Genomic DNA, 12,250 nt, shown 5'->3' with positions numbered 1-12,250 from the left:
CAACAGAAACAATGATAATAATTAGTTTTTAACGATTTTCCTAAAAGTTTGGATAATGTGTTAGCTTTTGTTTCTACAGCACAGTGTTCATTCCTTCTGCTGTCATGTGCTACCATTTGTGAGCCCGTCATTAAAGAAACACAAGGCTTGGGCAGTTTTGGTCGGATTTGCCAGACGACCGAAAACGATCTTTTATATTAACAAATAAAATGTAAAACTCTTGTGATTTTAGTCATGGAGAAAATTGTATAGTAAAAAGTGAAAATTATCTTTATCTGACAGCCTGTTTAGTGCTGGCACTGCAAAATGCAGCTGAAATGAGTTCCCTTCAGAATGACGCATGCTGGCAGAAAAAAGCGCCATTTGCTCAAGAATAAAAGTTTGCACGGCTATCCGCAGGTTCCTTTTTTGCACGCAGTTGAATATTGCGAAAACGTAACCCCCACTGTCTCAGTACCACTAATCCATGCTCATAAAAATTGCGCAGTAAAATAAAAATGAATAATAAAGAATTAAAATGTGAATGACTACAAGTGTAATAAACGTATGAGATAAACAAAAGGAAAATACAGATATGGGGAATATAGTTGGTGATCCATGTTTTGTCTGAAATATGTTTTTGCAATGAAAAGTACGTTTTCCTCAAAAAAGGAAAAAATGGGTATTTGCGACCGCAAATGGGTATTTGCTGCGAAGTAAAGTTTAGCCATTAAATGCTTAAAATATAAAAAAAACAGCTCTTGACAGGTGAAATGTACGTAAACCATTATGCGAAGCGAGTTGCAAACAACAGTGCTTGGAAAATTCCCCCCCAAAAAGAATTTTTAACTAAAAACTTTGGTGGGCACTTTCAAAAATCTTCATGTTTTAAGTCTTGTTGAAGATGTAGCTTACAACAGGAAAGATTCGTAAATTAATGGTCTGGTAAAAATGAAAATATTACTAATTCCAGCGGTCTTTAGTAGCAATTTTCCTTTTTTCGAGGACCTTTCGAACCGCTGGTTTTTTCGAATTTTTAAAAAAATTTCGTATCTTGTACCTAAAATTGAGTAATTGCTACGTTGGCGAGGTTTGATAGAAAATAGTACGCGCCAAGTTTTAGGGCTGTGTCAGGAAAATTGAAAAAGTTAGAAAATGATTCATAAACTTTACTCTCCATGTTTTTAATTCAAACTTTTTTCGAATTTACCGTTTGAAAATAGCAGAGCGAGAACAAGTAGAAAATACGCAGTCGACAATCTAAAGAGAGAGAGAGAGAGAGAGAGAGAGAGAGAGAGCGCGCTTATCAAAAGGGGTAGCCTGCGTGGCAGGCGCAAAAGGGGGAGGGGGAGGGGGGAGGGAGAAAGGGAAAAGGGAAGGGTGCGCCTGCTCTAAGAGCCTATGTTTTTGCATAACGCCTACCAATCTTCTAGTAATCCGATTACGCTTACTGTCAATCAAGTGTCGCTACACTCGCCATTGCAGAAAAACATTACACTCACGGACTAAAGAAATTTGCTTAGTTATTCAGATCCAGAGGGCACTTTGGAGAAAATTGGAACCCTTATTCAGCCGTAGTAAAAAAAGCTTTACGCTTCAAAAGAGGTCAAAGAAATTGCGCTTGCATCAGAGGGCAAATCCTGCCGACCAGAAAACAATAACTACAGTCAATGGATATGTATGTCATGACCTCTCAGTGTGAAACATGCGGCTAAAATAACGTTTGCTCAGTATAAATGCAGAACCTTCCAGAGCATAATCTACCCAGCAGATAAAAACAACTTTATTGGAATAAGCAGCATTTTGGCATGAGGTAAAACCACCCTCTTATTGCTAAGTTACATCGGCGAATGTCATAGTTCGATAAATTGGCTAAATCTTTCGCTGGGTAGCCCAACAGTTCCATCTCCTGCAACTGGTCTTCGATAATACTTTTCAGTGGCGAAATGACGAGAATCGCCGCATTACCATTTAGGTCGTAGTTCTTCGCGCGTACAAACATTTGGTAAATTAAACTCTTGCCGTATCCGGTCCGCAAAACCGCCAGCACATCTCTGTCGGCTAAAAGAGCCCTTACTGCTAATTCTTGCTCTGGTTTTAAAACAGTTTCTCTATCACTAGATGAATTCACATCGCTCAAAGCACTCTCTACGACATCCACGTCTACCGCTGCCATCTCGACTGTTTGTTGATTTGTGAAACGCGCATTTCAATATGTTACTCATTACGGCTCAGCCAATCAGGCCAGCCTCCGCAGATATGAACAAAAGGGGGTTCTTAGAGCAGGCGTCCCCTCCCCCTCTTCCCAATCCCACTCGCCTTTTTCCCTTCCTCCCTATCCCCTACCCCCTACCCCTTTCGACGCCTGCTACGCAGGCTACGATAGGGGCGCTTGTTTGATATTATGGTCAACGGACTGAGCGCTTATTCGGGGACGGGCACTTATTAAAGCGTGGGCTCCTATCGAGGAAATACGGTACACAGATATGTAACAGGTTAAATAAAAAATAGTTAAAATGAACGCACAGGATAGACCCTCAAAATAGAAATACCGTTTGCTGAAAGGAAAAGTTAATAAACGCCTCCCTTATTAAGCGCCCTCCTTCCAGTATAAACACCTCTCCTTTCAGCCGAAATTTTAAACCAGCGCTGGGGTGCTTGTTCGAGTAAATACGGTATTTACATAGCTTGCAAAATATAACGAAGTTTTAAAGAGCTGTCTCGTAACACCACCACATGATTCTAAGAAATCCCAGGTGGTCTGGAATTACGTCTAAGCTTCATCAATGGGACATGCTGATCAACTGCTGCAAATACAAGATCTTGAAAGTTAGCTACACTTGAATTTATGTCATCACAGGATATAAATGAGTCCCATGAAACGTAGGAAAGAGCATTCCTTAGACCATCAAAGTATGCTTTTCCATAGCAGTAAACTTTCCTTATAGTGTTAAATTTATTCTTGACAGTAAAATAAACAGGGAAATGATCAGAGTCAAAGGTGTATGGATACACTGCAGTTTCCTCGATCAGTGAATCATCATTTGTGAAAACAAGGTCCAGTATATTACCATGAAGCACTTTCGGCATAATTTGGGCGAGTAATATGACAATTCATTTGGAAAAGAAAGTAATCATTCAAAACTTCACAGAATAATTCAGTTGAATTATCAGCAGTGGTTGGTGAACCGTTAGATCAATCAACACAGGGAAAGTTACAATCGCCAGTAATGACTAAATCAGCTATACCAGTAACAGAGGCTTTTTCAAGGGAATTCTTAAAACTTTCCAGGAAAAATTCACCAGCATTAGGTGGTCTACAGAAAACAGCGAGAAGCAAGCACCGCGTTTTACTTGTAGTTAACTGACAGACGACCATTTCAGCATCAACCTCAAGGTCATAACGGCGAACGCATGGCAAGTGTAATTTCGTTGCTAGTAGGGAAGCACTGGTAGTTTCGAAAACGAAGACCGAAGCACGAAGCACCCAAATCTCGAAAACGAAGCACCCAAAACTCGAAAACGAAGCACCCTGGATCGAAAACGAAGACCCCTAAATCTCGAAAACGAAGCGCCCTAGATCGAAAACGAAGCACCCAAATCTCGAAAACGAAGACCCCAAAAATCGAAAACGAAGCACCTGAATCAGGTGGAGGCAGCGGATGCCTCCGCACCTCCAAAGGTCCACAAAATCCATCCCAAGGTTTTATAAGAGCCTGCCAACTGTTTAACTGAACTTATCTAGATAGGATACACTGTATTAATTTTATTATTGGTCTCGCTATACTTGATACATCTTACCTTAATCTGCATATTTCGGTACACATACATGTTTATGTAGACTTCAAAACTGTCCGTCAGCAGATTTTGGCGTATTCAAGAACGCGTGAGCAGTAACACAAAAGGTCTGAAACGAGGCTGAAAACGGAGTATGAGGCTCGCGCGTATTACTCTTACGCCACGCTTTACCGACTTCTTTACTGATTTTGAGAAAAAAACCGATTGTTTTGCAGTCTAACGTATTGGATATGCAGGAGGTTACGCCCCCTCCCGATCGCAAAATTATCAAACTTCTAACATTTGTTCTCTTGTTTTTGCCGCTTCGATATTATCGTTAAGACTCGTAATGACGACGGCTACCACGTTTTCCCGCCAAAATGACGCTGGTTCGCGCGCGAGCACACTTAGCACTAAGAAAATCCTTGTACTCGTCTTATAATCTAAAGTTCTCTATCATCGACTTCAAGCCTGCGAATTTAACTGGCTTTTACTGGCAATACAGTAACATTCTTGAAATAGTTTGGGCGTTCTCGGTTTTCACGTCCAAAACATGGCCTCCCACCGGGCCTCCCACGCAGCGGCGGAAATGCATTTACAACTTGAGTAGATTTGAACTGCATTCGATTTGTTATCGTGCTTGATTCCTGCTGTATTAGCATTCGTCTCGTGTTTATAAAGGACACACCGGTGTCGAGTTTTGGGTGCTTCGTTTTCGATCTAGGGTGCTTCGTTTTCGAGTTTTGGGTGCTTCGTTTTCGAGATTTGGGTGCTTCGTGCTTCGGTCTTCGTTTTCGAAACTATCGGGAAGCACTACCTCGTCTACATCTATCAGGACGAAAAATGTTATAACCATCACGGTAAAGCTCGTCGTGAAAATCCTCGTCAAGCCAAGTTTCAGTTAAGGTGATTAAATCAAAAGAATCCATTAACGATAAGGTATGCATGAAGGTCTTCAATCTTGTTGCGAAGACCTCGTACATTTAGCAATAAGCTCTTAGGAAAGCCATTTAAAGAACCGCATGAACGTCGAGTTGGAGAGCGAATAGGAGACACTCTTTCATTCTCTCCAGCATCGTCGTGAAATGAGGTGGAAAAATCAAAAATTGAATCCGAGAAATTAAAGGGCTAGCCGCAATTTCCATTACAGAACCATTGTTTGTCAGAAGAACTTAATTCAAGATATTTCCAAATCTCCATGTTACTGCAATTCAAATGGAACCATTTGTTACATCCGTCACACATTATGCCTTTCTGGTTCGAGCGAACAGGCTTCGTTAAACATCACAAGGAAACTTCCATGCAGGCTTACAAGTAGCAGATTTATTATCCAGTCCTGGGTTCAGTTTAATATCTACACATATTATTAGTCTTGATAAGTTAAAGGTTAAGTTAAAGCTAACGAAGAGCTGGAAAATTCACGTCCGACCGCCATGACGTCACATGTCACATTGTGCGAATATGTAGTCTATCGTAGCCGTGTACGATAGCCGTGTGCCAATAGATCCATACTGTGGGCTGAGACCACCTTAACACATTTATAAACGTAAAGGCATCGATGAAAAAGTCTGCGTTTCTCCAGGGTTATAACCAACCAAGGGCTTCAAACACAAGGGGGGTCTACTATAGTTTTGGCAGCCTTGTTCTGCAAGAGTTGCCAATTTTTCATGAGAACAGCATTATTCTTGTCCCCCCAAACAATGTTGGCATAAACATCGGGAGAATGAGACTGTTAAGGAAAAGAATACGCGCACTACCTGGCAGCAAACTTTTAATTCTCCTTAAAAGCCCTAAGCGTTGATTTATCTTCGTGGAAACATATTCCGTCAAGGTAAAATTTGAGGACAAAGTTACACCCAAGTACTTTTGAGTGTCCAACGCCCTCAACTTCTTTGTTGAATACTGAGACAGATAAAGCGGTGGGAGCACGCAATTTGCGATCGCTGCATGGACTTGGTCTTCTTTAGATTAAGTGTTAGTTTGTTTCGATTCAGTCACAGAACTTTTCTCGACAGATCTTCATTAAGAACATTCTCGAGATCTTTAATGTGAGAGGAGTAGCAGTACAAAACAGCATTGTCCGCATAAAGGGATACGCTACAGTGATGGACAGCAGAAGGCAAGTCATTTAAGTAAACAGGGAAAAGTAAGGGCCCCAGGATGCTCCCTAGTGGTCTCATGAAGAACACCATTGGTAACGGTATCGAAAGCCTTTGACAAATCCAAGAATACAGCTCAATAGAGATTCCCTTGCTCCATGTTACTAAGAACGTCATCGGCAAAACCTGAGAGAGCAGTAACCGTCGAGTGTTTTGGTCGGAAACTCAAATTGCTTGTCGGTCAGCAAGTGGTTAGTGTTCAGGTAAGACGTTACAACCTAAAAATCTCGGTCACGATTAATTAGTAATCTTTTTTCTTAGATGATACAGCTCCAGGAAACACGAAACTTGCCTCAGCATGTCACATATCACTCAATTTATCTTTTTTTAATTTAAACCCTCCTAAAATAAATCAGTTGTCAGGTTTATTATAGTAAGGATGTCAATCTTACCTCGTTCGTTGAAATTTCTCTCACTTTTGTGTCCATACTCCCCACGTACACTGACCTTCCCACATAGACTCGTTACGTTTTTATTCCGTTCAAGAGGAATTCTCACAACCTTTCCTTCATGCCACCACTCAGAGGAATGGACGGTAAAACTAACAGTTTCTTGCTGGCTGTCAGCTAGCTTGTAGTCTTCCCCAAGGCGAACATTAACTTGAAGGGTTTCATTGTTGTAGATGCCCTTTTCTTCCGGACTACAACGTACATGAAGCTCTTCGAACCCTTGTTTTTTAAGCTGCATCAAAGCAGACGACGCCTCGTCTTCTCTGTAGAATTTCTCATTGTAGACGTCCTGACTAACGAACAGTAGGGCAAGTTCGTCTCGCACTAAAGAGGGATTACTCTTGTTCAGCAGCACAGACAAATTGTAGTTAAATGCTTGCAAGTTGAGCCTTGATACAATGTCTTTGGTGCGAAGTAGACTTGATCTGCTCAATCTACGTAGAATTGCGATGATTGAAAAGTGCTCGATTTCAATAACTAATTCTGTATTTGCTTCGTCTATCTTTGAGTTGTGAGATATGTCTTGCCAGTTGATCTTTCCCCCCTCAGTCTTTGAACCGTGCAAGATGAGAACGTCATCCCAATTAAATGTTCCGCTGAACTTGCTTACCAGCGTCAAAGGCTTGAAAAATAAATGACCACTGGGTTCGAGACTGATAATGGGTGCACCAAACATGACATCGTTCTCAAGATCCTTAAGGACGAGGAGTCCATAGTACTTGGAAGGCTCCTCTAATGTTACACACACAGACAAGGAATTGTAAACAGCCCCCGGAGGGCAAATTAGTTTGACACTTTCCCCAACCAGTTCTCCACCTTCACTGGTTACAGTACTTGTGACTTTCTGTGGTGAGTTTTCCTTGATGTAAAATGGCAAGAAACCTATTGGCACAGGAGAGAAACATTTAACGACACATTAGTAAGACAGATGGAGACTATTAACAATAAAAGAAATCAATAAAGGGAGAAAAAACGGTCCAATAATCAGTGCATGCGTTCAAACAGCCGACTGGAGTACGGAATCCAAACGACGAAAGATTTCTTGCTGTGATAAAACTTTGCATTACTATTCAGTCGAAATTATTCTTCTTCTGTGCTTTGGGCAACTTTTGGCGTGCATTAACACAGTTATCGCAAGTTCACGAGTGGCAGAGTCGTTTTTGCGTAACAGAAATATTATAAGGGTTTATATGGGGATTTTAGCGATTGTTATTTAGGGGTGATACTAGTTATTAATTTTCCAGAAGGGAATTTTCATATGTACTTAATATAACAAAGCAAGTGTCAAATTTGTCGTTTTAGTAAAAATCCTTTCACACATTTACAGCAAACGGTAAAAGCCAGATTGAAGTTGAGAATTTCTGTAAATGACATCACAACAAGCTTTATTGATTTAGTGATATGATATCTCTCGCCTTAAACTTTTCTGATTCGCTAGTTTCATTTCCTTAGACAACGCCTATTTTTACGTAGAAAACGCATGGTCTTTTAAGTTTAGCTTTAGTTGGATTTCGTCGTCTGCATGTGTACATCGTTGTAGTCTATTTGGATAATCCATTTCTTGGTACTTAGAGGCAAGCGGGAACCGATATGTAAGTACATTTTATCTTCTGTAGTTTTGTCTATCTGGCGACTCATAAAGCATATTCCTGCAAGAAGCTATTGCAATACTCAATATCTCGTACCATTACGTGACTATGCCTTTTTTGAGTTTCAAGTAGGTTTTTACTTTTTAGTTCGGCGTGGGAATCTCATTTCTTTTAGTTTATTTAGTTTTCGTGCCTTTGCAAGCGTAGTCCGTTCTCAGATTTATTTTGTTAGTTTCTTAGTATAGTATTATTCGCAGGAAGCAACCATTATTGTTGTTGGGAAGGTTTGTTCTCTGCATACCCAAATTTAAGTTGATTTTATTCCCTTCATGAAGTATATTTAGACTAATATTCTAGTTGGTAAATTTATTATTCCTGTATTTCAATAAGTATATTTCTTTTGTCTTATTACGCGTTTTTGGCAAGGTTTTTATACCGGAACAGCTACGAAAATGAAAATATGATTGGAATGTTAGCAAAATGTTATATTATCTGCTAGCCAAACTATAATTGTAATTGTACTTTAGCTTTCAGTAATTATTTGTTACGTTGCATTATATTTCAGTTTACGGTTCGATTATCGTCAATAAAATCACCATCAAGGACTAGCTCCTAGTTTCGTGATCACAGTTGATTCATGATCGACCAGTAAAATATACCCGCTCACACGGAGATTCGCCGCCACAAATAGTTTTAACCGCGTGACAATTGGCTTCTCCTACGGTCGCAGCGTATCATCCGTTACAATTTCCCAATATAGAAAATGAGGAGATGAAAACTTTGCAAACTAATTCTTATGGATAAAACTATTGTGAAAATGCTATTTTGTTTATTTTTGTAGAAGTAATTCCCAACGCGAACCCCCCCCCCCCCCCCCACCCCCGAGACGAACGACACACGCAATGTATGCTTTGGCACAGAGAGAAGTTAATTATGTCCGGAATCCGGTCAGAAGCCCTGATTGATCGACGGAGTAGTTACATTGTTTTAGCTGTTGTTTACGAATGACAGACAAAATACAAGAGGCCACAAAGGTCAAATGTAAACGCGACGAATTTCTAACAAAAAAAAGTCAATATTTGTGGAATTTAGTCTTCTCTAGAAAAAGCATTTGAGTTTTGCTGGAGCTCGTTCGTAGATGTACACAACACTTTACCAAAATCGACCAGGAGAAACGTAAAATCGAACAAATTTGCATTTGGAACCCCATGACTACCGGATTTATTTTTCAAACATTGATTTACGTCATCAGTATGGAATTTCTGTCGCTGAGTCGCAGACGTTCCTCCGCGCGAAACGTCCCCAGCGGCGAACGAGGAGAAACGGATGTTTTTGCAGGCTTCAAAGCTAATACCCTAGAAATACGAAGCAAAAGATCGTGCGTAACAGGAGGCGCCCTACTCGGCGTGTGTAAAGCGGGACGCGCGATACCTCGCCAGGTTAAAGAGAGAAGAAAATATTACTGGAGGGGAATTCTAAGCCTGAAAACAAATGAAACAGCTTAACACCCGACTAGCAATTGCGAACAGAAGGTGGGCTAAGGGTATGACTTTAAAACTGAACATAAAGACAAGTAGTATCGAGCTCAGCGGGTGCCGGTGTAAACTGGAAATACGAACAAAACAATTAAGTTAACAAAGGTTCCAACACTATAACCAGAACGAAGAGTGTTCTTGAGGTCTTTCCTTAAAGCAGCCAGGGCCGATCTCTCTAAAAGGAGCAAACAAAGATACACTCCAAATTAGTAGGGGCGGTCAAGACAAAACGCAGAAACTGGCACTGGCACCCCAACTAGGTTAGCTTAGGTTGTCACGCTGCACACGTAAAAGGAATTGTTCGTTCGCAGGACTCGTACACCAAAGCGAAAGCACGTTGGCATAACTATTAGAGACACCAGGAAGGTGAACCGCGTGCAGTTCAAACTCGAAACTAGCGGCCAAGTAACAATTTCTCTCAAACAAGAATAAACAAAAGCGTTCCGATAACTCCCGGAGTTCAAAGCGGTGACGGCGACTAAATTTTCACACCGAACTGTCAAACAAAGGCCACGCCAAAGATGACCCCACAGCTTGAGAGCAACCACAATAGTTAAAAGTTCCAAACAATTAATGTCAAGAGCTTGTGATAAAACAAGTCTGGAAACACTGCATGAAAGTATTGATGGGCAAAAATACCCCCACAACCTGTAAGGCAAGCATCACTAGTAAACACTTCTCTGGCGACGACCAATGAGCGGAACTAATCATAGACACTCCATTGTACTCGCGCAAAAACCGACAACACCAGAGAATGCCTTTCCGAAATACGGCGTTCAAAGTAATATGATGATGATTTTAGTTTAAAAACTAAACGGATCGTAATAAACGAAAAATGCGGGAGATGAAAATCCGGCTCTGGCGCACATATTTTGAAACAAAAACCAACTTGCTAACTAGGGACTGCAGAGCCGACTTCTTGGTAGTCCGTTTAGTTAACCAGCCACGTAACAACCCCTGAATTTCAGATAAACCACCCGGGCTCACGGACAAAGTCGGGTTAAGAGCATCAAGTATGTGTCAAACATATGATGATCACGTGGACAAGCCTTGTCGAGAGATTCCTCTCAGCTAAGGAACTGTAATCCCTAGTTCGTCAAAGTGACGAGAAGCGTCAATAGATGGGGAAAGGCCGATAAAATCGTCTAGGTAGTTGAAACAAAACGCCCTCTCTGGGCTAGAATCCAGGCGGCAGCAGAAGTAGAGCGCTGGCAGGACATAGCAGCAGAACGTAAACCCATGGTTAAAACTGTATCAAAGTAGTATTGATCGCCCCATGTATATCCGAGCAAATGATAGTCGTGCGGATCGACGGGGAACTGACGACACGCCTTACGAAGGTCTCGTTTATACAGCAAACAACCGCGACCGAGAGAAACAACCGCATCTACAATACCGTCTATTATCGGGTAAGTCAAATCGACCGGATCGCCAAAAAAAGGAGTTACGGGGGATACCATCATTAACGGAACGGCCACAAAATTTTGTCGACTTCAATCAGCTATCTTACACAGAATTAATAATTAAATTGATGAATTCACAGAATTTTTCCGTAAATTCACATTTGTTGAAATTTGTCTCATTATGTAATGATTTACGTAATAATTTGTTATCAAATCATGCTGATGATACTTGATTGTCTATAGTAATCATTGCATTGCATCATCATTGTTATGATTTGTTTGTTTGTTTGTTTGTTTGTTTTTTATGTTAAAGCTTTTGCAATACTGTAACTACATAATTATAGTCATGCAAATAAAGCTTATGTTGTTGTTGTTGCCGCAAGGCCAACTTAAATGGACAATAACACGCCGCTCGCTAGAATCGCGTTTCGGTATTGAGGTAAGGAGCGAAACAACGAAGGCATCATCAAATGGTAGCGCATCCAATGGACCAGTAACCCGACCGAGATGATCCTCACTAGTGAGATATGCTTCGACGGTAGCCGGAAAATTCAATGCTCCACGGTGATTGCGTAAGGCAAAGGCAGGGACAGCCTCGCCACAATATCCAAGAGGCCAGCTTAACTCCAAGAAGTCGAAAATGATATTGTCAGGATAGTCTAGAAGTAAAGCGCGCCACATTTGCATGTTAAGGCGTGAAGGAACTTGAAGGCGAACAGAGAGATAATTAGGTTGCCCAGAAGAAGAAACTACTCGATGAGTGCATGTCCACGAAGAAGCTCGAGAAGGATCTTAAATTACGCAAGAAATCGTTTCGACTGGAAAACAAAGAGTCAAGATCGATCATTAAACTCGGTGAATTAGCTAAGTCAGGTAGTACACTGTCTCGATAAGGAGCACCACGGGCAACATTCAAAAGCCTAGAATAAGAAACACTGGAAAGGCCAGGAAAAACATGATCCCGCGTTAAAACGAACGGAAATTCTTGGTCATGACTTTGTAACTTTGTAACTTTATTTGATTTACCACAAAATACATATAACGATAGAAAAAGACAGTTACAAAAGCAAATGAAAGTGGCGAGGAAGCCCAAGAAGAAACCATGCTCAAATGAATCCGAAAATCGCGAACCAGTAACTTGGGAATATAAAAGAACTTGCAGTAAGAGTGTTAAGAAAATCAGAAGAATTAAAAACGCGAATCAGTTTTTTGGCGGCGCTTCCGGCAAATAGACACCACCACTCACAATGAGTGGACAATCAACGAATTTTCCTTATGGTGTTCCTGTTTGCAGGTTTGCACCCAACAAGAAGCGCAAATATGTTTAAGCCACTTGCTTTCACCTCGGAGGAAACCATA

At 40.9% G+C, this 12,250-nt stretch overlaps 1 pseudogene; it reads right to left on the bottom strand.

Annotated features, from left to right (window-relative positions):
- Positions 1-12,250, bottom strand: part of LOC140932550 (uncharacterized) — a 34,827-nt pseudogene that overhangs the window by 22,466 nt on the left and 111 nt on the right.

This window comes from Porites lutea, chromosome 1 (assembly GCF_958299795.1).
Source record: "Porites lutea chromosome 1, jaPorLute2.1, whole genome shotgun sequence".
Classification (NCBI taxonomy): domain Eukaryota; kingdom Metazoa; phylum Cnidaria; class Anthozoa; order Scleractinia; family Poritidae; genus Porites; species Porites lutea.
The sequence above is the reverse complement of the archived record's forward strand: the minus strand, read 5'-3'. Positions and strand labels throughout refer to the sequence as shown.